At 49.0% G+C, this 26453-nt stretch overlaps 1 protein-coding gene across 7 annotated transcripts in view; it reads right to left on the bottom strand.

The window, feature by feature from the left end:
* Nucleotides 1-26453, bottom strand: part of DIP2C (DIP2 acetate--CoA ligase C (putative)) — a 302006-nt gene that overhangs the window by 260746 nt on the left and 14807 nt on the right. The window contains exon 1 of one of the 7 annotated variants that reach the window (XM_081560690.1): nt 946-1126. The exons of 4 other annotated variants lie outside the window; for them this stretch is intronic. The gene's annotated coding sequence lies outside the window, so the exon portion shown is untranslated. Of the gene's footprint in view, nt 1-940; nt 1127-26453 lie in introns of those variants that run through there. 2 more of the 7 variants (XM_081560691.1, XM_081560694.1) reach the window with 2 other exon arrangements.

Raw genomic sequence — 26453 nt, 5'->3', positions numbered from 1 at the left:
TTGCCTTTCCCTTCTCCAGGGGATCTTCCCAACCCAGGGCTCCAGCATTGCAGGCAAATTCTTTACCTGGGAAGCCCAAAGCCTTATACGTCATACAGAACTCATATATGAGGCTTTGGGCAAAGAGTCGGACACAACTGAACGACTTTCACTTTCACTTGGAGGCTTCCGATCTTATTTCTTACCTTTAACTCATAGGAAAATGAAAGTCTCTCAGTCATGTCCGACTCTGTGACCCCATGGACTATACAGCCCATGGGATTCTCCAGGCCAGAATATGGGAGTGGGAAGCCTTTCCCTTCTCCAGGGGCTCTTCCCAACCCAAGGATCAAACCCAGGTCTCCCGCACTGCAGGCGGATTCTTTACCAGCTGAGCCATGAGGGAAGCCCAAGAATACTGGGCTCATAGAAGAGTGGTGTATATCATACAAAACTCATTTCTGTCCCGTTATTAAAGGCAGATCTCATCCCGTCACTCGCTGGGCCAGGAGCTCTCCCAGCTGGAAGGGAAACCCCGACAGCGGCTCCTGAGACCAGGACCCTCGCCTTCGCAGAGAGGCCGCGGGCCTCGGGGAGCGGTGCTCACGACAGCCTCACGGACCACACTGTCACCCCCACCCCCCGGCCCTCGCAAGGCTTTCCTCCTACCTCCCAGGAGCTGCTGTGCCACCAGGCATCACAGCCGTGTCCCAGGCAAGAAGAAACGGTGGGAGGCTGGGAGCTGTTTGGATTTTTATCCACAAAAGACGCCCTCCTCAGGAACCCTGACCAAGGCCACATTCTCTAGAACCTGTCTCCCCGCCACTGCTCGTTGCAGAAGCGAGTTTTACGCTGGACCCACTGCTTCCCGAGCAAAGCCGCTAATTTGTTCATGAAAAGAAAAGAAAACGGGCATCTTATTGGCGGCCGGCGGCCGAGAAGACCCTACGAGGGATCCCACCTTACCCGACCCCAGGCACCAGCTGCCTCCACTCCCACAGCCCAGAGGACAGTGGGTCTGCCTCGAACGCAGCGTTAAGGTCAGCTGACGGAAAGGAGGTAACCAGCCCGCGACGCCCGCCCGGCCAGCCCGGCACACACGAACAAGATGGCGTCTCCTCCGCTTTTCCACCCACACGAGCGTCGCCGGGCAGCACGCGTGCGCAGACACCCAGCAGGTGACTCCGCAGCCCCCGCCCCCAGCGCCCGTCGGGCTAGAGTCTGCTGCGTATGCGGTATTGCCCCGAGACTCAGGGATACATCAGGCACTAACGTGCAGACTCAGAAACCTGAACAGCGTCATCAGCCGCATTCCAGGCACAGTGCTGAGCGCCTCACGTGTACTAATCACTTAACAAAAACTTATAATAAAAAGCTTAATATAAGTTTATAATAAAAACTCCCACCTAATCGATGAGGAAACAAAGGCAGAAAGGTTTATGCAGGAAAGTACCCAGCCACCAAGTAGCAGAACCAGGTTCAAGACAATGTTAAGCGCACGCTGACCTCGTTCTCTAGATCGAAATAACATCCAGAATTAACGAGATAAGATACCACCCTACAAACAAGGCAAAGGTGGTCCTGGGTGGCCTGTCTTTAACTGCAGACTGGGGTCCGTGGCCTCAAAAGTCTCCAGCACCAAACTCAAACTTTCACACACCCAATAATACCTAAAATCAGCCCAAACAAGCATGTTCCAGGCTCCAGGAGCTGCTGCTCTGCCCAGGGGAGCGGATGGAGGTTCGGACCGAGACCAGGCCCTCCACTCGGGGCAGGTCCGAATCGGACACGTGGCACAGCCACCCTGCAGGAGGCCCGCAGGATGGACTGACGTCAGCCAGTGAAAACGGGCCAAGTGGGAGCCCTGTCAGAGACAAGGAAAGGCCTGATTCACAAGGAAGAGAGAACCAAGAGTCCCCAGGAACCATCAAGTTTTCTTCAGTCTAACCTGCAGGATCCTCAGCCTCAGCCCTACCCACACCTGGTCAGATGTCTGAGGGGGGGGGGGTGTCCTACCGCAGGGTCCATAGTAGTGTCCCTCTCTCCCCACAGATGCCAGCATCACCACAACTGCAGTCCTGACCATCAAAAATACCTCCAGAAACGCCCAGTGTCCCCTGCCCTGGGGGTCAAGGTCACAGAGGCCAGCAACCACTGGGCTGAGCAGGTGGATGAGGTGGATTCATGGAGTGTGGGCCTGGAGGGCTCTGAGCAGCTTAACTAGAAATGTGTTTTTCTGTGGGGTTCCCTCCCAGGAATAGTTGATCGGGGATCTCTCCTTAGGACAGTGGGTGGCACAGATTATAGAAGGGGTGGAGCCTGGTGGGCTGCCGTCTATGGGGTCACACAGAGTCGGACACGACTGAAGCGACTTAGCAGCAGCAGCAGCAGCCCAGCTGGGTCCGCATCGCTGGGTCCACAGAAAAGGAGGCAGGGGCTTGACATGTGGTGGCAGCACAGACATGGAGAAGACATGAGCCCCGAGGCCCCAACCCTCAGTATGCATGTGCAAGGATCCCTCAGTCACCTGGTGTGTGGGGTTCTTACAGTTGACCCTGAGAGGCGGCTACAACGGTCCCTGTCCCAGAAGAAGAAGCTGGTCCACAATCCACAGAAGAAGGATCCATGTTCACCTCAAAGCCTTTGTCTCTCCCAGGCATCAGGGCCCCTGGACCCAGACCTGCCCTAGCACTGCAAGAATGGATGGGGGTCTGAGATCCACGCCCCTGGGCCCAGAGCAGCCCCTGGTACTGCAAGAATGGATGGGGGTCTGAGATCCATACCCCTCCACCTGCCAGAGGCCAGGTCGAGGTGGCTGCCCACACAGACACCTCCAGACAGACACTTCAAAGATGGACCTCGTCTTGAAGGATGACACACAGTCCTGACAATGGGGAAAACAGGTCCACTGGACCAGACTCAAGTTTGTTGTTGCCACCACGGGGTCACAAACGTTGAGTCACGGGAGGTGTCCTCACGCGGGGGCTGAGATAAGAGCACTTTATGCAAAGCTGACCACCAGCCTCGTATTGAGTCCGTTCTAACTAGTCTGGACTAAATTCTTCACGATGTTTGGTACCCTAAACTCCCTGCCAGGAGCAGACCCTGTCTCTGGCGATGGTACCTGATCCCTCAGGGGCCAATGAAGAACATTCTCTTTCTCACCCATAAAACAGCAAAGCACCCAAGCATCTCTGTGCTGTAAAACTAGTGTCGTAAAATCAAAGGCACTCACACACTCAGCCCACATCTCTAACCAAGAAATGAAACCACACAACTACCACCAATCAGAACAGTACTGATTGCTTTGCTTTTCTGGTTTCCCTCTTTGTTTAAATAATCAAAGATATTTGTACACAAGGAAAAACTGCACTATAGAGCCAAACAAAAAAATTTTCTTTCTAATTAAAGATCTTTAAATTCTTCCATATACTTTCTTTAATAGTTGTAATTATAGCCCTATTTAATGCTATGCACTTCCACTAAATGAGAGGTTAATTATACAGACTCTGGTAATTATGAAAAGTAAAATAATGTATGAAATGTCATAATGAATAATTAATAAGACCTCTTTGATCTGGTTCAGACCAGAGTAGCAGAGCTAACAGGCTCCCTCTGTCTCTTTGGTGTGAGGACAATCTGACTGAATAAACCAAGTATTTGATACTAGAAGCAGGAGTTCATAATAAGCATTTACCTTGCCTTAAAACTAAAGGTGAAAATTTCTAGTTAGCTTCACACTTAAACAGATACCCTAGAAGTAAGGCCTGGTGGCTAATATACCTTGAGGCACAGAGTGGAGACAGTGTATCTATGGCAGATGTTCTAGAGGTCTCCTCTCCATCCTGCTAGACTGTGTTACAGGGTTGTCACATCACATGAAACTGTGTAAACACAAAAGAAGCAGCAAGAAGGGACCTTGTCCTCAAAGAACATTAAGACTTCTTAGGCATAAAATAAGTAACTTATGTAATTCAAATCAATAATTTACATTATTTCATGTTAACTTAATTAAAATAACTAAAATTAATTCAAATAATTCACATTACTAAAGTTATTTCAATTATGAATTTAATTTTAATTTTAAATAATTAAAATTCATGCAAACTTTCACTTATTTATTTAATTAATGTAGTAAAATAAGCCCATTTTTAAAGCACCATTTGCTTGAGTCCTTTGTATTAGTTGCACTTCCCATCTTTTAAGGGAAGCATAGAATGTATTCTGGAGTCTTGTTTTCCCAGGTGTTTATCTGTCCCTGGGGGCGTTTATAGCTTTGTAGCAATCTCCATTTTAATTTAATCTGCATAAGAATATATCATCAGCAGGGGCTCAATTTTGCTTCAAGAAAAATGACACCAGTGATCACATCTGAACCACAGTTAACTATCAGTGTCAATACTGCTTCAACATATAACTTTGTGACTACCAGCAGCTACACAAGGAGTAGGACAGTCCACAAGAGATCTCGAAACACTGTGGATCAAGTATGGAAAACAAAGCATCACTTCTGCTCAAATACTCTACTTAAAATGTAATTTTCCAGTAAGTAAACCACCAATACTCTATAACCGATATTCAATGGACTTTTGAAACTTTTAGAAACCTGTAGTAGGTAGAATCAAATGTTATTTTTAATTTTTGAATTGGGAAGAACCTGTATCAGGGAACAGAATGGAGACTGAGTGAAGCATGCAAGAGCACATGATTTAAATAAAAGGATAATGGAATTAATAAAAGAGATAGTGTGACTATATAAAGCAATATTGAAGCAGGTTTCAGAAAAGACACAAGGAGGTTGTAAAAACACAGAGGGTCCCTTTTCTATCCAGGTCTGAGATGAGATAAACTCTTAAGATGAAGAATGTTATTCGGGTCAATTACATCTCTAATCTCAGAAAGGTCATGAGGACCAGTCCTCTAACTTGGTGGACCAGCTCCACCAGGACTACCCAGGGCAGGACAGTGGGACCACGGCAGGTAGGACAGGAGCTCAGCTCTGGACAGCTTCTGTTTGGAAGCCAGTCAACCTCACCCCCTCCCCCTCATTGCAGCTGAACTCAAAACTGTTTCTGCAGAAGCACCCCCAAGGGGACAAGCACCTCCAAGTGGTCCTTCCATTTCAGCGTTAAATTAAAAAAAAAAAAAAAAACTTGATCCTAAATGCCTCTTCATGCCTTTGCATAACTTCAGTGTTTAGGGACATGTCTCGTCCCTCTCCTGATGCACTTTTCAAGGGAGACCTGGGTCCACACGTGCTCTGGGACACAGACACTGTGCAGGAGGGACATGAAAGGAGCTGACTATGACTGACAGTCAACAAGTGTGCCACCATCACCACCAGGACATTTTACTGTAACTTACTTGTTGGGGTACCCTTACCCAAAGCAGGGGGCTGATACATGGGGAGCCACAAAGAGTACCTTTAATCAGTGTGAAGAAATGTGTTCAAACCCCCAAACAGAGGCACCTGAAGCAGCTCTTCTCCTTAAACCCTTCTCTCTCTCTGAAAGACTCTCCTGCCTTTACCTCTTGGAAGAAGGATCCTCTGGTCCTACTTCCAGAAGCACCCCCACCCCCAGGACAGTCTCCACTGTCTCAAACTCCCTTGGGTCAGCCTGGTAAAATGAGACTTACACTTACTAACCCCAGTAATCAAAGAACATGAAGCCTTCCTATCTGGGCAGTTTGGTTTGAGTAGCCAAATTAGCAGCATTTCATCAGGGAAAACACCAACAAAAGTATCAGTGTCTGTGTAACACCGTCTTCTAGACAGACTCCACACTCACAGTATGCCTGAGGGAACTCCCGTCCCCTTTCTTCTCCTAACCTCTCCTGATGTCACATCTCCCAGTTTCACAGTGTTTGTCATTTTCCATCTGCCTGTGTGAAAGAGCTGCACTAACCAGCCTCTACTCACAGAGGCAGCAGCTTATGAAGGTTCAAAGTGACACCGCAGAGTGGGAAGGTCATAAATGGAAGTGTCCCCCTCCCTTTCTTCCAAGGAGTCTCTTCAGTGGTGAAGGGTGTTGGCACCAACCTAACATCAGTCTAGCTCAGGCCACTGCTTAACATTAACTAGAAATGATGAACCACCAAAGAACTAAAGTTCCTTAGGAAAAGATTCTCACAAAACTATCAACATCCTAAATTCTTCTGAGAATAACACAGAAGTATTATACATAATGTAAAGAAACATGATCAGAAATCTGTCCTCAATGATCCACCTACATAAATCTTTACTTCAAATTGGCCCCACATTCTCCAAGATTCAAACAGACTGAGAAGATGGTTTCCAGGAGCAATCATAAACACGCAAGATTCAGGCAAGCTTTCCAGTTTCTCTGAATCAGCTAAGGAATTCACCTTGAGAAGAGAGGTCCCCTTGGCGCACAAGATACACAGAGGATTTTACAAACGGTGGTGGCAGACATACCCCTTTCCAGCTGGCAGGAGAGGAGACAGGGAGAAAGTCACAGATTTTTATCATTGCTAATGCTGAAGAAACTCACAATAAATTGTGATGGTTCTGACTTAACATAATAAAAAGAGGTTACTCCCCACCCCTTCCCCACAACTACTACATACACACCAGAAGCAGGTCTGACAGTTTTCCAGCTGTTCACAAGCAGGCTGTTGATAAACAGGAACTATAGCTATGGACTTCCTACAGGTACAAACCCTGTCCCAACAGCCCACCTGGGCGACTAAATGGCCTCTGCTCTTCCAGACAGACAGAAAACATCACCAGTGTCGGGGCAGTGCATCCAGGACAGTCAGACTGATGTCCATGTCGGACACTGAACAAAGACCCGGGGCTCAGGCAGCAGAGAGGCGCTGGGGTTCATCTCAGACAAGAACAAGCCGCAGCAGAGCAGCAGGTCACAGGGAGTCAGGGACCGGAGGAGCGCTTGTAGCCCTGCAAGGAGCGAGCTGGGGTGGCAGGGTCTGCCCTGTGCACCCCCTTCCTCTAAACGAGGGGAAAGGACCACAGGACACAGTCACAGAGATAGAGACCGGCCAAAGGATCAGCCTCCACCTCCCTGGAGTCAAGGCCACCTTCGGGGGCTGCATAAACCAGTGGGTCCTGACAGCCCTGCCCTGGAGGGATCCTGAGCCCCCAGGGGGAGAAAACAGACCCATGGTTCCCTGGGTCACCCATCCAGGGCAGGTGAGAGGGGGTCTATTGCATCCAGTGCTCTGGCTGGGGGACCCCGAGGAGGGCAGAGTCCAGTGGGGGCGAGGCATAGACACCGGCGCGATGAAGGGCACAGGAAGAAACACAGAGGCCGTGCCGTCCTTGGGGCCAGGACAGTCCTTTCTAGCCCAGGGTGGAGAAGTGGTCGACACAAACCAACTCAAACAAAACATCTGTATCTGAGGGCAACTGTGACTATAGACATTAAAGCTCAAATCTTTACAGATTGTTTCTCTAACCAATTCTTCAGTTTTAAAGACAATCCACAAATAGACACTTTTAGTATCACCTACACTTTAAACTATGCACAAAGTAACTCTATGAGAAAGGAAAACTGAATGGGAAAGCCAGATATGAAACCCTACACCCAATCCCGAGAACCACGTCACAGACGCTTTAACCCTCCGTCTCAATCCAAAGAGCACAGTTTTCTCAATTTCCAGATTTCTTATTTTCTCCTACCTTTTTTATCATGAAGATGTTCAAACATACCAAAAAGTTGAAAGACTGCTTCAATGGAAGTACCCAAACTTTCTCCACATGCATCCAACAAACTGTTAACACTTACTTATATTTACTTTGTCATCTACTGACCCAACCGGCCCACCACCCACCATCTGACCAGCACCCCCTCCCCCAGCCCACTGCAAGGTAAGTGGGGGAGTTCTGACTGCTTACCCCTAACTCTTTAGCCAGACTTTCCCTACAAATCAGGACCCTCCACAACTACAAACCATCATCACATATAAGACAACTAACAATAATTTCATATTATCATTGTCCAACTTATATTAAACTAGCTCAATTATCCCCAAAATGCCTCTAATAGCTGGTTCCTTCTCCAAACCAACCCCAGTCAGGTCACAGCTGCACCTGGCTATTCTCTTGTCTGTCTTGTCTCTGCCCCTCCCTGCAACCCCACCACTCCCACCCTATTTCCCACGGTCCTCACCTCTTCACGAATCCCAGGCAGTGTCCTGAAGAGCATCGTCACCCTAGACAGCCGCTCCTCTACCTGCCCACGCCTCCCACTCACACCCAGGTAAACTCTCCAGAGCCATCCAGCTGGTTAAGGTCACACACTGGCCACCAGAGCACAGGCTCCCAGCAACCCCACCCCTAACGGCTCTCCAGGGCATGTGGCCCACCAAGTCTGGAAGCTCAGGCCCATCTCACACTGCGTCCTGTGGGGAATGGGCGCTGCTCCATCAGGACCCCAGGCTGCCCGTGCAGAGGTCAGCAGCCTCTTCAAGAAGGACAATTCCCTCTTCTCAGTCAGTTCCCAGCTACACCCCTCACAGCTCCCAGGGAAGAGCCTCACGAGAACCAGCTACCACACTGGGCTAAATGATGCTGGCTAGGGGTTGGGAGAGGGGCTCAAGAGAGAGAGGATATGTGTTTACATACGGCCAACTCACAGTGCTGTGCAGCAGAAACAAACACAACATTGTAAAGCAATTATCCTCCAATTTTAAAAAAGGCTGACAGACCACGTCCGTCGCTTCCGCCTGGACCAGCATCAGTAAATAAGTGCTCCTTTCCCACCTTACCCTTCCCCTTCTGCTTTAAATGTGGATTTTTATTTGTTTTTTTTAACTTGTGAACTTTTATTTCTTCAGTGAAATGTGGTGAGTAATAATCATTGTTTTGACACACAAAATCTGGCATTCACTTCTGCTCTTGCGTAAGTACTGCTGTGAAAAACATAACACATAACAAGGTGGTATTTACATTCCTTTTACAAGGCACATTCACAAGACTTCGTGTATCACAAGACAACTTACATGATCCTAATCTACATTTCTCCAGGCCTCAGGGTTGTTTTTTCCAGATCCACCTCCTACACCCCTAGCACGCCAACATCGGTGGGGAAGGCCTTTATCTGAGTGTTTGGTAACTGTCCCTTCTTGCTATAAAACCCTCCTGGAGAGGGGGCAGTCCCAGAGCTGCAGGGCCCCTCACCTGCATGTGCAGGACGCAACCACAGATGCTATGACATGGAGGAGACACAGCAGTGGGTCTTCATTCCCCACAAGGTTTCTCCCACGGGTATTCTGAGTTGTTCTTCCAGCCTTCTCAGTATTTCTTGACAACTACAGTCACAGAGGCCATCCATGTGTTCTCTCCAAACACTTCTATCTTCCTAATACATTATCACCTTGACTCTGCTCCATGACAAACGACATGATGTCCGTTGGAATAAGTGTCAAGTTTCAAAGATGGGCAAGAACCAGCTCAAACCACACTGTCACACCAGGTTTCAGCTGGTTCCCAAACAGGGAAGGAAGCAGGACACTCCTCCCAGATGAGGGCACGTCATGAGGCAACATGACATGAGACCAAAGTCGTCACTGATGGAAAAGGCCACTGATTCACAGAAGACAGTGCCTGTGCTTCTGACATGGCTCAGGGTGACATGGGAAGAAGGAGGCTTCAGACACGTGAGCCCACACATCCTTCCAAAGCTCAAACGCTCCCCACCCACCACTTCCACCCTGGGCTGCCCAGTGTTCCGGTAGCTGATTATAAATTCCAGGGCTCCAGTGTTTTCACTGCTCAGGACAAAATCACCATTCAATTCATTTCCTCTCTTTTCCAAAGTTTAACAAGGGAGATTTAAGTAGATAACTAGTCTGGCAGGAAATAACCAAAACTCTGGCCCAAGGACTAACCCTCCACAACAAAATGTGAAATGGGCAGTATCTCCCAACCCTTTGCGCACTCTGAGAAGGCCAGGCACACACCCCATGCTTTCAGGGCAGGTGCGGGCGTTGGGCACACAGGCCTGCCAACACCTGCATGTCAAGTCTGAGAAAACATTTTCTAGTAAAAATACAACACAAGTGCTGCTGTGCCAAAGCATCTTGCTTAATCATCTCTAAGCCAAGTTCTAAGTGCATTCTTATTTTATTCTTATTTCCTAGAGGGAAGTAACTCTTTAGCAATATATATGAACAGGGACTAGGGAACTGGGACAGAAGCATTCAATCCATGATTGATGAATAAATGAACTTCAGAAATTTTGAGAAGAGCGTGAGCTATTTAGGAAAATACTATATAATTTGACATCCTAACTATACAACTGCTTTTTCATACCGACAGCAGGTTTTGCTTCAATTAACTGAAGAAAAGGAAAATACTTCTAATGAGAAACCAAAAGTCTTTACAAAGAGTAATACCATAGTGCAATTCAATCATGCATGATAACTGAGCCTAAATATTTAAATTCCCAGCACAGCTCCTGCAAAACAAGACATTAATGAATAAATATATTGCCTTCAGCAACACAAGAAAACACAGCTTCTCCTGGAAGGTAACAGAGTGGACTGTGAGCTCCAGGCAGAAGCAACCTCCCCTCATGGCGACAAACGTGCCCGAGTTGGGCAGCCTCCTGCCCAGTCCGGACGCCCCAGGGTGCCGCCCAGCCTGCTTCCTGACCCACGGCCCCTCTGGAGCAGGCAGTGTGCCCCCATGTATGAGGATGAGGCCACACACAGAAGCAGACTTATGGGATCTCCCCCGGGCGTGAGCAAGAAGCTCAGCCGCTGAACGGGACAGCCACGGCTGCAGCTCTGCCCTGGGGGCCTCGGCTTGGGAGATCAGCTCGAGGGAAAGACAACCCCACACATGGCCCTGAGAGCCAGGAGGCCCTGAAACAGCACGGCGGGTGGACTTCAAACCCCACACTGCCAGGAGGGGCAGGTGGGAGGAGGACAGAGAAACGGCAGGGCCTACTCTGCCTGCCACGGCCGTGCAGACCACAGAGCAGAGATGTCCCGCCCTGAAGGGCCTGTGTCAGGGCAACAGGGAGCACGTGACCACCAGGGCCATGCGCACACACGTGGCACGTGCGTGAATGTGTAAGGTCCAGCCACTATGTGGCATCACATGATCACAGGGTCGCATTTCTCTTCTATGCTTCATTACATCCCAGCTGGCATATAGAGATTTTCTAAAGACAGATTCCTCCTCCCTTTCTATCAAAAAAGGGGGTGTGAACAGGTCCAAGATAATTTCTAACAAATTATTGATAACTGAAGTGAAAAATCTGTTCTAATCTAAAAGGATCTCAAGGTCACACCGCATTCCTCTAGGTCAGGCCCTCACCCACCCCACGGCCTGGTGACCGCAGAGGGTTTGCTCCTGAGGACGATTTGTAGAGTGAAAACCCGAGGTCCCTGCGTGCTCTGGGGTCACCGGGGCCATGGGCAGGGCAGTCGCACAGCAACCCTAACTGGACAGCAGCCAGGCAGCTCCGTCTGTCCTGCTCACTGCGGTCACCCACTTGCGGCTCCTGTTCGACAATCCAAACCCAGGACCCTCAGTCACTCACAGAAACAACCTTCTCTCCTGCTGAGTTCCTGAGGAAATGTCAGTTAGCGACACTCAGTAGACACCTGGTGTTGTCACCACTGCCACCCAGCCTGTCCCAGTGTCCTGCGGACGCTCGTATTCTAACTGACCAGGGTGAACGGTTTCCTCTCCAGCTGCAATAAGCAAAGACAGAAGAACAGAGCTGACTATAATTCCAAACAGGGCCTACCTACTGGAAATGTTTTCTAAACACAATGAAAGAAAACATTTTTCTTACATGCCCATTTTAGGAAAATGTTTCTATTTTTTCTGCCACACAATACTGTCACTAGCTGTTTCAGAATCTGGCCTCCTGAGGCTGGAAGTTCAGCAGAAGCCTGGCTCTCTGCAGCCAGTAAACCCAAGTTCCATCAGAACCACTTGGAGGGTGTATTACAGGGGTGTGGGGGGGCTCCCTCCCCGGGATTTCTGATTCTGAAGGTCTGGGTAGGGCCAGAGTGTGCATTACAAACACGATCCCCGGAACCACTGCAGTAAACCAGGTGGGCACATCTATAGGGCAAATGTCCATAGACCATGCCCAACTTAAACACAGAAGTAACAAGCAGGTTCCCTGAACAGCTTATGTCCCTAAAGACACACTGGCACCAGCTCCTTCTAGAGTAGCTTCTAACCTTAGACCTCTGCTCCCTCTGTCCAGAACAAAGGTCTGAGGCCCAGCACCATCACAGGGTGGGGCCGGCAGCACCTCCCAAGTCCACAGAACAGGACAGTCCTCTGGGGACACAGCTGGTGTCCCCAGACGCTAATTTAGGAAAGGAATGCAATGCAGACACGTGGGCACTCCACCTTCCCTACACCCTGCACAGTCTCCAGGGAGCAAGCCAAAAGGGATTTGACCACCAGCATGGGAGCCCATGGAATAAACCAGCTGCACGGCCACACGACACATCACAGCAAAGTACCAAGGTCAAGGTCTCAAGTTCTACCTCACCAGACTCACCATGCTGGTCCCATGACATTCAAGTTAAGGTCCGTGCCCTCACCATGACCCCTCCACTAAGCCCACCTGGTCAATAAACATGCATCAGGCATGGCAATGACCCCAGTGTCCACCCCAGTGCTGTCCCCTCAGTGCTGGCTCTGGCTTCTCTGTCACTTTACACATTGCAGCACTTTTCAACCTTTATCCTCCACATTTTCAAAGGAACTCTCATTTGATGCACTTGCTTTAATAAATCTTACTGCATGCGTTTAAGTCAGGGGGAAACAGAAGAAGTAGAAGGTGGAGCCGGGACACAGAACTGGAGAGAAACACACCGAGGCACACGTGTTACTGGAATGAAACACGAGGCAGGCGTGTGCCCTGGGAATGGCCGTGCCGCCCTCCACTACCTGATCCAGCGAGTCCATCTCCACGCATGGGAGAGAAGGCCGCAGTCCACACCATGTAGACAGATGAAACACTCCAAATAAAAGACTGGGGGTTCTGCACACTCCCCCATCATGTAACAAGAGAAAAGACACTGTTGAGAGAAGTCCTCGGCACCTCAAAGAACTAAGGACATGTGAGCCTCGGGGACAGGACAGGGACAATGTGGCTCAGGGTCAGGGCTTGGAAGGGCAGCTTTTCCCCAAGCTTCCAGACAACTGAAACCTGCAGCAATTCCATCTCAGTTAATTGTGCTCTGGGCTCTAAAAAGAATGAGACTTGCTGGTGAAACCCTGACCCCCTGGACAGCATTCCAGATGTGCATTAGCAAAGAACATGACCTGCAGACATCTCCGAAGGCGGGCTGGGAACCTGCTCCTGCCCAGGCCACAGTCCCCCACCGGGGGCACACACAGGACCCCTTGCTTCAGGCAGCCTGGGCGGCTCGATCACAACAGCATCCCATCGGCAACCTTGCTATAAGATCCCCAGCACCTCAAAAGTCCTGATGGAGACAAGTTAACCGTCACAGCCACCGACGGCCTGGACACAGTCAACCCTCGAAACCCGGTATCACACGACCTGGCATAAGTGGAACAAGGGCCACACACACCTGGAAGTGGGAGCAACAGGGAAGTGTGGGGAGGGATGAGAGCGAAGGACGTCAGGACGGGCGAGGGACTGGTGTTCGTCACTGTTGTCACAAAGACAAAGGGCCAAACGACTGAAAGCAGAGGTTCCTTCCACAGAACAGAAGTCGAGCCGCCTCAGGTCTCACCTCCATGACAACGAGTCCCCAGAGAAACCACAGGCCCAGGCTCCCACAAGCGAGGGCTGGCCAAGCTGCCGTGTGTCACCCTTCCCGCAACCCTGACCCAGGGACGCGCTGGCATCAGCACGGAAACCAAGGTTCAGAAGTGACTCCAGGTCTCCTGAGCCAGGGGCACCCCAAGCTCAAAAAGCAGCTCAGACTGACTCTGGGCCGGGGCTCTGCCAGCATGCCCGCTGACTGCCCCACCCCAAATCCAGGAGTGTTGATGAGATTACTCACTATTTATAAAAGCTAATATTTAAGTATATAAGAAGACCAAAATAGTTACAGAACATGAATGACTTCGTGGAATTATAAGTAATTTTTAAACAAAAAATCTTCAATTTTGTATAATAAACACTACTATTTTGAACAACACAAGTGCTTTTGAAGTCATCATGAACAATAACCTACCTGTCATAAGATCGTCACACGATAAAAAATGAACAGCAAACACTAGGGAGCATCAACACACTGACAATGGTTCTCTCTCAATGGAAGGAGGGCTGAGGACTGCTTCTCCTCTGCTTTCCTGTGTTAACAAGTGTGCTACTTTTCAAACATAAAAGTAAACCAAACGCCCGGCTTACGGAGCACTCAGTCATGGCACCTGAGCCTCCCCCTTCACGAATGCTCTCCCATTCAGCATTCCGATTTCACTTTTTAAATCAACTGGGCTTTTGTCCTAGGAGTGGCACGTGGTATAATTATTTTTTTAATTAAAGTGAATTAATAACATTCATGCTGACTCAAGAACATCTGGAGAGGGGATGTGTAAAAGCTGGGGTGACACTGTTGCTCAGGAGACCCTGGTCCTGTGTGGGCTGAATGTCCAGCACGGGTGAGGACCCAAAGGACCAGACGACATGACATCACCAGACACTCGAGGAAAGATGGTGGGTCCACCTCTGAGCATGTGCAGACACTCTCAGAAAAGGCGACCTCATCGCAAAAGACAGGTAAGCAGTTTTATCTTTGCTGTTAACTTTATAATACTTGGCTATAACACATTAATTTTTATAGCAATTACTAAAATAATTCATGATGCATTAGACATATTAAGTCAAGCAACCGAAAAAAAACAACACACAAGTAGAATTTTATAGGGCTGTAATAGTGTATGTTAGACCATCAAATTATTTGAAATTGGAAATTCAGCTAATTACATCTGATTCCCGAGGTGGGGCACACAGCACATAGCATCTTTTTACTTCCAAACTTCACATGGACCCTTATAGTTCAGAATTTCCACTGCTGGAAGTCAACCTATTCCTTGGGTTGAAAACCACTTTAATAATGCTGGTGAATAATAATGCTTATTTTTCATAATCAAACTTGAACATGAGCAATGGGGCTGCAGGTAGGGACACGACTGAGCGACTTCACTTTCACTTTTCACTTTCATGCATTGGAGAAGGAAATGGCAACCCACTCCAGTGTTCTTGCCTGGAGAATCCCAGGGACGGGGGAGCCTGTTGGGCTGCCGTCTATGGGGTCGCACAGAGTCAGACATGACTGAAGCGACTTAGCAGCAGGTAGGGAAGGACAGGAAAAAAAGATCAAAAACTCTTTCAAATTAAAATATATGCACTTACAAGTGTGTTACCTTTATTTTTGCTAATTTTCAGATAAGTTTATATTTGATAGGGAAATAATTCTTCATTTTAGAAAAGAAGAAAATTAAATAAATGTAAAATAATGTAACTCCCTTAAAGCAGAACACCAGAGAACCAACCTTTTCTTTTCTCACATTGTGCAACAATGCTCAGGGTTAGAGTTTTGCTGTGTCGGAGCAAATGTCACAAATCAGAGGGAAGCCAGAGAACACAGCGTGAGTGCTATCCAAATTCTCCTTGAAAAATTAAGTCAGAAGTCATGTGAGAGGACTGTAAGATAAAATTAACTTATTTTTAAGTTAAGCCAAAATCTCAAATCACTTGCCAAATGATCCTCTAGTATAAATGAAGAACAGGTACTTTCTGGCAGAAAATCATTAAACTTTGCATGTGAGGTTAGAGGAAGCCCTTCTCATAGCCCCTGAAGGGGACCTAGTGGCACCAACATTCTGGTGTGGCACTGCCCTATCACACACCAGTAACACAGCCACACGCATGGGGCGGAGACGGCACTAAGTGGGCCTAAGTCATGTCCACCCAGCTGTCCAGCAGGGCACTCGGTTTCCTTGTGGGAAAAGCCCTTACTCTGCATCTGGGAGGGGCCCACCACCTCCACATCCACCCAGAGACCCTCCCGCTCGGCACAGACACCCAGAGCCTTTGCCCCAGCCCCACCCAGCTCCAGGCCCCAGGCCCCTGGCCCCTGAGCATCACCAGCCCCTTCATCTGGGCACATGGGTCTCACCAGACCAGGGTCCACACGTGCCTCTCATTTCTGTCTCTGTACCCAGCACTCGGCTCAAGGGACTCACCACACAACTCTGGAATGACCACATGATGGACTGAATAAACTAAAATGTTCATTAAAAAAAACAGAAGATATGGCAGAATGTATGTGAATGCTATAATTATAAGTATCCATCTGAAAGTGTTATGCAAAAGAGTTAAGTTTTTCTTCAACTGTTTCAATGCCTTTCCAATAAAATATATATTAAAAAAAAAATAGTTTCCTAAAAGGGTATGGAAATGGCAACCCACTCCAGTGTTCTTGCCGGGAGAATCCCATGGACGGAGGAGTCTGGCAGGCTACAGTCTATGGGGTTGCAAAGAGGCAGACACGACTGAAGCGACTTCACTTTCACTTTATACTCTAAGAACATAGGCCCCTGAAAGCAACTAGGAATATTCATTTAAATGAATTCATAGCCTCAAATTTTCCTTATCTTAAAATCTGGGGATTTTTCCAAACACCCCCCTTGGCACAGAAAAAAATCTCTCCATGTAAAGCATCGTGGGGCATGTAGCAGCTAGACAAGCAAGACGAGCACCCCCACCTGCGATCTCTCCTGACGGTGAGGGATGAGTGACGAGTCACTTGTGAAGGAGACCAAGACAGAAGGGCTCCGGGACTCATGCGGACACAAGGAGCAGCAGCAGCCGAGCCACCCCTGCCCACGACCCGGGACCCCGAGTTCTGTCAGCAGTCGACACTGCTCCAGGCTGACATCTACCTGTCACCACAACCAGGCCAATCCACCACTCACATCCCACCTCAATATTTGCTTTGAAAAACAAAATCACTGGGAATTAACAGGAAAGCACCCCTCTGGGCCCATCCCGAGTCCCCCACCCCCAGCACCTTTCCACATATCTCCTCTACTCACATGAACCTATACAGGTGCATCTTTTTTTTATTTTTATTTTTTTAACAGAAATGGGATCATAGGAGATGACCTTTTTGTCCTGTTTCTTCACTTTGCTGTACACATTTCCCGACAAGAAACACAGATCCTGCTCTTTCTTTCTTAGCCAGTGCCGTGCGGGCTGCAGTGTAATTTCATCCTGCTAAACTGTGAGTGTTTCCCTGAACACCCCAAACTCTTGCCATGTCATGGCCCCGGGGGCCCTCACCACAGGCTGGGGCAGCCAGGCCACTCTCAGCCACGAGGGGACAACACAGAGGCCCCCAGCGCCCAGCACATTAGGTGTCCCAGTCACCACTTCCTCACCCTCTGGAGTGCCTGCATGTCACTGGGCACCTGTGGGCAGCAGGCGGCACAGAGCCCAAGGGTGGTCAGAAGGGGCAGGGGGGAAATCTACCAGCCACCCAGTCTTCACCTCAGGGGTGAAGTCTTCACCCCTCACACCCGGGGTTAGAGAAGTCTTCCAGCCACGGTCACAGTCACTCACATTCTGGAGCCAAGCAGATGTTTCCTTCTAACACAAACGGTTCACCCTCCCCTCCCACACGGGGTGTGAGCCGAATACCCAGAACCCAGGGCCACGAGACTGGTCCCTCCAGTGGGACATCTCCCTGGAGTGGGCAGGCGGCCCCGGCATCTCCCTCCAGGACTGAGTGTTTCCAGATTTGAGCGTAGGCACGTCACAGAGGCCCACTGTGTCTGCTCCTATCGGAAAGCACTCATTTCTGATTCGAAGACAACATCTGGATGTCAGAGACTGAAAATTTACAAGAAGAATGTTCCTAAGACCCGAAATGCCAACCCCACGCCGGAGCAGAGGACCAGGCCCAGCCCCGTGGCTTCGCGGGGCAGCCCCTCGGTCAAACCCCCCGGGCTCGGCCAGGCTGTGCAGCCACTGCTGGGGGTGGGAGCAAGAGATGGGGACAGACATCGCCCTGGGGCTTCTGACTGAGGTGCAGGCCTTAAGACAAGGCCTCTGAGAAAGTCCAAGGGGCCCCAGCCACTCCTCCCGATGCATTTTCATTCCAGGCTGTGCAGAAGCATCAGGGCTTCCCATAAAGACAGCTGCACAAAACCCTAAAGAAATCCCCAAGTCAGCAAGCATGTCCCCAGTGCGAACAGTTGCCCTGGGTCCCAGAAAGAGGTGGTGGAATTCCCGCCTCTGGGGGCCCAAGTCCCGCACTACCATCCAAACTGTGTGAAGACCAAAGGCACGGAAACCCCAGGACGCCCTGTGACCCACAGCATCTTCATCAGAGCAGATGTGGTGAGGAAGGTGGGCCTCCGAGGGTGAGTGGGACGTAAGGCAAAGCATACCCACGCCCAGTCCTCCGCCTACACCTGGGGTTCTACCCGTCGTCCCACAGCTCTGACTCTTGAGCTTGCTGGAGAGACCATCTGTTACACATTAAAAGGAGAATCAGCATGCTCTCCATCACTGAACTTCCTGACTCGGAAACACTAAGTCCTACACTGGAATGCGGCCACAGGCCTCTACCGGTCAGCAGCTGGACGTGGCTCCCAGCAGGGCTAGCAATGCCAAAAGCACACCAAATGGTCCTGCGGCTAGTTCATAAGCCCAAGTTCTCTTTGTGAAGGCCTTGGGAAAGGATGAGGCCAGCACAGCTCAGCAGAGGAGGTCCTGGCTCCTCCTAGAGGGCTCCTGCCTGTTGTCTGAGCTCGCAGATGCCTGCAGACGTGTCTCCTGGGCCAGGGTCACAGCTGCCATCCGCAGGGCCCAGGCTCTACGGGAGGACCCAGCACCAGGTTGTGCCACTTGCTCTCCCCCAAAGAGGGCTCAGGCGAGGGTCCCCCAAAGGAGCCCCACTGCCGAGGGACAGGCCAGGGACAAGGGCTGCCCCTACATGGTGCCCAGAGCGGCCCCCAGAGTGGCAGAGCAGAGCACCTCCCCCAGACACTGCTTCCCGGTGTCCCCTCGTCACAGCTGCCTCTAATCACACACTCATCGAGCTTTTCTGACGACTAAGGGTTTCTCTAAAAAGACCACCGATGAAAGAGGAGAAAAGGCAGATCAATCGGAATCTTTTGCACAGCAGCTGGGCAGGTAGCACCATGCATGGTGAAAATATCTAGGGGGCCATGTGTGCATCCTGAGTCCTGGGGGGTTCCCAGCACATTTCTGCTTTCATTAGAATGAAACCTCGGTTCATGAAAAGGCTTTGGTTCTCTCCACATTGTTTGCTATGTATTATACACATGTGCCTTTTTCTTCAAATGAAGGACAGCACATTAGAGATGTAACTGGAAAATTAACAACAGCTAAAAGCCACTGAGCACGTGACATGTACCAGGCATGATGCACTTGTTTACACAGAACATCGATTTCCCAGAGCACACAGGGGCCATCAAACATCCTGCGAAGTGAAGGGCTGTAGCAGGAAGACAGAGCAGCCCCTCGCAGTGTGGCTCCCAGGACAGTGCTCAGTCCTGGTTCTCACGTTAAAGCAAAGAAGAACCGAGAGCCTGAAGCGGGTGCTCCGCCCTGCCAGCTACACACCGCGTCCTGTCCTGCCGGTGTGTGTACAGACACTGCCCCAGAGAGAAGCCTGTCACACTTAACAGCATCTCTTCTCTAAGCTCTTCTCAAAATATTCAAATGTGACTTTATGAACGCTGCATTTCCATGTAATGACGTCTATTCATAAGGAAATGCACACTCTATAACCAGCGCCACTCCCTCTCCTACATAATTAGCCGTTTCTTACAGTTCAGCCTTGCCTGGCTTTTTCTTTCAGTGTCTCTGGTTTCCTACGAGGACAAGAGCAAGGTCTATGGCAGGCTCCTGGGAGACGGCAGAATCATCATTGGGCACACTCGCCTGCCCCATGTGGAGGGCGTGGCAGAAGCATCCCCGGACTCTCGTCAGGGACCACAAGCGCAAAGCACACGGACGACTCCAGGCCAGCAGAAGTGAGGGGGGTGCCAGGCAGCTCAGGAAGAAGGGCTTGCGGCTAACCCACCCCAAGGAACCTGGACTTCTGCTGATGCTGTTGCTCTCCGGACAGCTGTGGGTTTAAGGAGGAAGGGGTCAGGCCACCACCTCCCACGTCTTTGATGTGCTCAAGTTCCTGGAGAAAGTAAAGTGGGTCTGAGAGCAGCTGTCCCAGCTCCAGCCAAATTCAGCAGGAGAACCAAGCTAAGCCGTGGTCAGAGTCAGCCAAGAAGCAGCTCAGGCCTCACACTGAGAGTGTTCCTTCTCCACCCCACGACAAGGCCCAAGAGGCCCGTTAGGGTTAGAGTTAGGGGTTAGGGGTTAGGGGTTAGGTTTGGGGTTCAGTAAGAGGTTAGAGGTTAGGGTTAGAAATTAGGGTTAGGGTTAGGGGTTAGGATTAGGGGTTGAGGGGGTTAGGGGTTAGGTTTAGGGGTTAGGAGTTAGGGTTAGGGGTTAGAAAATAAGGTTAGGGATTAAGGGCGCTAGGAGTTAGGGTTAGGAGTTGGAAGTTATGGTTAGGGTTAAGGTGGTCCCACATGCCCCCAGGACTTCCTGGGACTGACCCACTTTGATGTTTCTTCTGAGTGGTTTCCTACTAGCTACAATCGAGAGAGAATCCGGCCGGCCCTTCCTGCTCCTTCTTTCCACACTCTATTCACCACCCTTTCATCATCTTGGAAACCAAACCACAGCTTTCAAAACTGAAGGCAAAGAAACAGCCTTCAGAAACAATACCAGGGCAAAGTGAACCAGGGGAGTCACAAAAGCGAACCCCAGGCTGGGTCCCTCTGAAGCCAGAAATGCACAGAAGGGACCAGGGCAGCTCAGCTTGAGCTCGGAGTCTGCAGGAAGATGCCCCTTTCCTTCCTGTTCGCAGCTGCAGGAAGAGTAACCCTCAGGGGAAGAAGCAGGACAACAGTGAAAACACACACCCATCTGACTGCCGTGAGGGCTGTGAGGCTCACTTGAGGAGAGGCTGTAAGGACACCATGCTCGTCCTGACACCCGGAGAAGACCCCGGGTGCTGGGCATCCTGCAAACACCAGGAACCACTGCCCGCCGGGCTCCCTGCCAGGTGCGAGGTGTGGCCATGCGCTCCACAGCTGATTTCTAGGAATCTAATTTTAAACACCTCCCAGCGAACATATCACAAAAACACAGAGTTCCAAATGCTGTAGCACAAGTGCTAAAAAGCATTCTACCAAAAATAAAAGTGGCATTTTCAGATGAAACCCCAGAATCAGAACACAAGTGACAACTTGAACTTCTCCTAAATGTTTCCCTTCCTTCAGCTACTTTCACCCCCCAGCTCCCATATAATGATGATGAAAGTGAGCACAGTCAGAATATTTAAACAATCTGGCAAAAATGCCACACTTTTCTCTTCCATGAGGACCCAATGTCCAAGTGAAAATGTGCGTTTCTCCCCTCCCCCTCCCTCTGCTCAAAGCCAGTGTGCCTGAGGCTGGCTCTGCGGACCGCTGTTAACTCCCGCCTGCCCGTCACCCAGCACCAGAGAGGAAGGGACACGTGGGACTGAAGAAAGGAACCAGCGCCTGGCCCCCCAACGTGGCTGCTTCAAAATGCAATCAGACAACTTGGGGACCATACTCCCAATGGGCTCCGATCATGAACCCGATCTCAGGGTGCAGGGTCCCAGAGCAGGGGCCCGGGAACCATGTTCTGTGTGGGGTGGTCACCCCAAGACCAGGTACAGACGACACCCACAGGCATGAGCCCAAGACCCCCGAGAGCCCCCAGGTCCTCTGGGTGCCTTCCTGGGCTCTCGGTCTCTCCCTCCACCCCCACTTCTGTCTGCAGGCTCATCCTCCTCAGAGAAGCACCATCACCCAGAGGCCCACCTCCCACCCACCACTCTCCCGGGCACCCCTGGTCCAGGCCTGGCCTCCTGCTCCGCAGCACCAGAGCCCCATCTCCCCAGGGCCGCCCCTCACCCTAAACTGCTGCCCCATTCACTCCAAACTCTCCTTCTAAACGGCCAGCCGTGCCCCTCACTGCCCTGGCACAAGCTGCATTTGTTGTAATTCCACATCCAGCTTTAAAAAGGTGTGGGAAACTCGGGGATGGTAAAGGAAGCAACTAAACTGATTAACAAACAGAAAGGCCAGAAGGGAAACCACCCACACACTGGACCTGGTTTGGGACAGCAAAGGAACATGGCGGAGGGCGGAGGGCGGTGGGGTCACCCTCCACCCTCACTGAGAGGTGAGGAAAGTCTGCAGGGGGACTGGGACCTCCAAGCCCAGAGATCCCCCCAAGGAGCCGCGCCTCAGAAGTGGAAACGTCAGGTTCAGACACACACAAGCAGAAGCACGTGGGCAGAAGCACATGTGCGCACGGCCACGCAAACACGCAGGATCCAGGCATCAGTAGGGCTGCGTCTTTGTAAAACACACGCACGGAGGTATGGACAGCGAGGCGTGTGTGTCTGTCTAACCAAACACTGACACTGAACTCTGTCACACAACCAGATTCCCAGAAACTAGAAACAGCTATTGACTGGGGAGTGTAACCTGCATGCCTCACATGCCAGCAACAGCAGTGGTTCTCAGCCAGGGTAGAGTGCTGGGAGCGAGGGTTCTCATGGCACCTGAGGGTAGGAGGCAGTGATGGCACTCAACGTCTCACGATGCACGCACAGGGCATCCACCAGCTGAGGCTGAGAAGCCCGGCCTAAAGGATCAAGTTCCTCCCCCAACTTTCCAAGGTGTAAGTGACAAGAATCAGCTCAGTTCAGTCGCTCAGTCGTGTCCAACTCTTTGCAACCCCATGAACTGCAGCACGTCAGGCCTCTCTGTCCATCACAAACTCCCAGAGTTTACTCAAACTCATGTCCATCGAGTCAGTGACGCCATCCAACCATCTCATCCTCTGTCGTCTCCTTCTCCTCCTGCCCTCAATCTTTCCCAGCATCAGGGTCTTTTCCAATGAGTCAGTTCTTCACATCAGGTGGCCAAAGTATTGGAGCTTCAGCATCAGTCCTTCCAATGAATATTCAGGACTGATTTCCTTTTCAATTGACTGGTTTGATCTCCTTGCAGTCCAAGGGACTCTCAGAGTCTTCAACACCACAGCTCGAAAGCATCAATTGACAAATATAACTGTATATATTTAAAGTGTACACATGATTATCTGTTAGACATATACATATGTATACCACGACCAAGATAATTAACCCATCCATCACCTCAAACTGTTAACTCTGAGTGTTTTGTGGTGAGAATGCTTAGGACCTCCTCTCAGAAACTTTCAAGTACACAACGGTGATTATTAAGTCCAGTCACCACACTGTACATCACATTCTTATTCCTCTTATAACTGGAATTTTACACCCTCTGACCAACACCTCCCCATTTCCTCACTCCCAGTAACCATCATTTCACTTTGTTTCTATGAAATCAGCTCTTTCTGCAAGATTCCACATATCATAATACATGATACAGTATTTGTCTTTGGCTTATTTCACTGGGGCTTCCCAGGTGGCTCAGTGGTAAAGTATCTGCCTGCAATGTAAAGACGCAGGTTCAACCACTGGATCGGGAAGATCCCGTGGAGAAGGAAATGGCAACCCACTCCACTATTCTTACCTGGGAAATCCCATAGACAGAGGAGCCTGGTGGGCTACAGTCCATGGGGTCACAAAAGAGTTGGACACAGCTGAGCAACAACAGTGTCACTTAGCATAATGCCCATCTATGTTGTCACAGAGAGCAGGATTCTATTCTTTCTATTCTTTCCATTGTGCATGTGTGTATACACACATGCACATACACATCTTCTTTATCCGTTTATCCATCAGTGGATACTTATATTGCTTCTATGTCTTGGCTATCGTAAATAACGCTGCTATGAACATGGGAGTGCTTATCTTTTCAAGTCAGTGTTTTCATTTTCTTCAAATAAGTACCCAAGAGTGGAACTGCTGGATTTTATGGTATTTCTGTTTTTAACTTTTTGAGGAACCTCCATCCTGTTTTCCATTGTGGCTGCACCAATTACATTCCCACCAACAGTGCACAGGGTCCCTTTTCTCCACACCCTCACCCACACTTGTTGTCTTTTTGATGAGGGCCATTCTGGCAGGTGTGAGGTGATATCTCAATGTGGTCTGATCCACATTTCCCTGATGATTAGGGATGTGGATACCTTTTCACATACCTATTGAACATTTATATGTTATCTTTGAAAAAAATGTCTTTTCAGGTCCTTTGTCCGTTTTTAATTGACTTATTTGTTATTTTGCTATTTAACTGTATGAGGACACTGGAGAAAGTGTCCTCAATCAGTGGCATTAGGGAAACTGGAAAACCACAAGCAGAAAAATGACCACTCACAAAATTTAACCTGAAATGAATTAAAAGCTTAATTGTAAGGCCTGAAAGTTTCTAAAAGAAACAGAGAAAAAGATCTTGACCAAGATCTTGGCAATGATTTCTTGGATAAGAACACCAAGAGCACAGGCAATGTAAGCAAAATCGAGTGGGAATACATTAACCTAAAGAGCTTCTGCACAGCAGGAAAAACCATCAATGAACTGAAAAAGCAGCCTACAGAGCAGGAGAAATTGTTTACAATCCTTTTATCTGATAAAGGGTTAACATCCAAAGTCAAAAGGATTAAGTTTTTCTGTTTTCAACATAGTTCAATTCAGAGGCATCTTAACGTGTAAACTTTCTTCTGCCTTTTTTTTTCTTTAACCAAGCACAGTGCTTTGTGATAGACAGACCTTTGTAAGACACAATATAAGGACCTAGCAAGTTTATTTTGCTCCAGGGGGAAGAAAAGGAGGACTAGTTTGGGGAAGTCCACTGAACTTCTGTGAGTTCTTGACTAGAAATTATCCAGTCGGCAATCCTGATTGTGGGTCTTTGCCAGCTTCGCCTCCTATGAGCCTGAGAAAGAGATTTAACTGTGAACCTTGCTCTTACTTAGAAAGAACAAAAGCCTGTTTCACGTGGTGAATGACTCCCTCAATAAAATAACACAATAATACATGCAACATATTGTTATAAATTAGACAGCATCAACCTTGTTTCACCACTTAGTTATAGTTCTGGATTAATTCAAATGATATGGAGAAATAAAATGTTTTGGCATTATGTTGAACTGTAAAATTACAGATAATTTTTTTAAATCTTTGTCCCAATTTCTATATTTATTTACCTTCTAAAAATATCAATTTATATCCTATAATAATACTTGTGAGGTTTTAAAATTGTAGTGTATCAAGCATTTTAAACTCTACCAAATATACATCTAAAAAAATACAGGGAATTTTTCAATAAATATTAAAGCAGAAGGAATTACAGCTCCTAATTCAACACACTGTAATTCAGGATAGCAGAAAGGTCAGCAAGTTGTCACAGACTCCTTAAGAAACATATAGCAAGAAAATTAAAAAAAAAAAAGTATGCTAGCAAATTTTTGTTAACTGTGAAATGCTTTAAATTATCAACTAATAAAACAAGTCTGTTGAATTATGACTGGCAAATGCCAAAATCTCCTTTCCATCTTTCACTCTTTACTCCGGGGTTGGTGAAGAGAGACCCGCCTGGAAGCTGACCTTGAGAAAGTAACACAGAGCTCTGAAGACTCAGGTCACATTACAGTGACGCTTCTGCACCAAGGGTCCCCTCAGTCTTTATTTTCCTTTTTGATGACTTGTATAAAGTATACATACATATTTTAACATATTTTAATACACTATGTTACATATCTGTGACCTCTATTTCATTATTAACTTCATTTGTAACTAAATGGTGCTTTCAGGGAAAGAAGAGTGGGAAGGGGTAAGTGGTAACTATACAATCTAGAACAAGGTTTTTAACAGTACAAGTCCACTAATGATCCCATCTAATAGGGAAAACAATATTAACAGTTTCAAAAAACGTTACAGTATATGAATAAGCTTTTCAGTAGAAAAGCATACACAGGTGTTCAGAAGATTCTGTTTTCCCTAAAACTTCTGTAGAGTTTAAGTCTTGACCACCATGTGACCAGGCGGGGATGACCGAACTCCCACCACACGTGAAAAGCTGCTTCTCCCCTGAGCAAGCCCCACACCACCTCCCTGGAAACCATCAACCACAGGAACCAGGTGAAACGTGTGAGCGTCAGAAAGAAACAAGAGCTGAGCTTCTCTCTCATGGGATCTACTGCCCAGAACAGACCACAAAGCCAACCCTGGGCTCAGCATCCCTGCTCCCTGAACACAGCCTGCTGGCACAGGTCGGCAGTTGGGGGCAGACCCCTCAGAGAAGTCCCCTTCCCCTCTCCCGAGGCTCAGGCTCCACCCCAGCTTTGAACGCGTAAGGACCCACAGTGACCACTGAGGCTGGCAGATACCTGGCATCACCACCCCCATCGCTGCTGGGCTCCCCGCCTGCAGGCTGGACAGGGGAGAAGCCCAGCTCTTAGTGTTCTTCC

The sequence above is a fragment of the Giraffa tippelskirchi genome, chromosome 13 (genome assembly GCF_054371585.1).
Source record: "Giraffa tippelskirchi isolate mGirTip1 chromosome 13, T2T-mGirTip1v1.2.pri, whole genome shotgun sequence".
Classification (NCBI taxonomy): Eukaryota; Metazoa; Chordata; class Mammalia; order Artiodactyla; family Giraffidae; genus Giraffa; species Giraffa tippelskirchi.
Note: the sequence above shows the minus strand (reverse complement) of the source record. Positions and strands in the feature narration are given on the sequence as shown.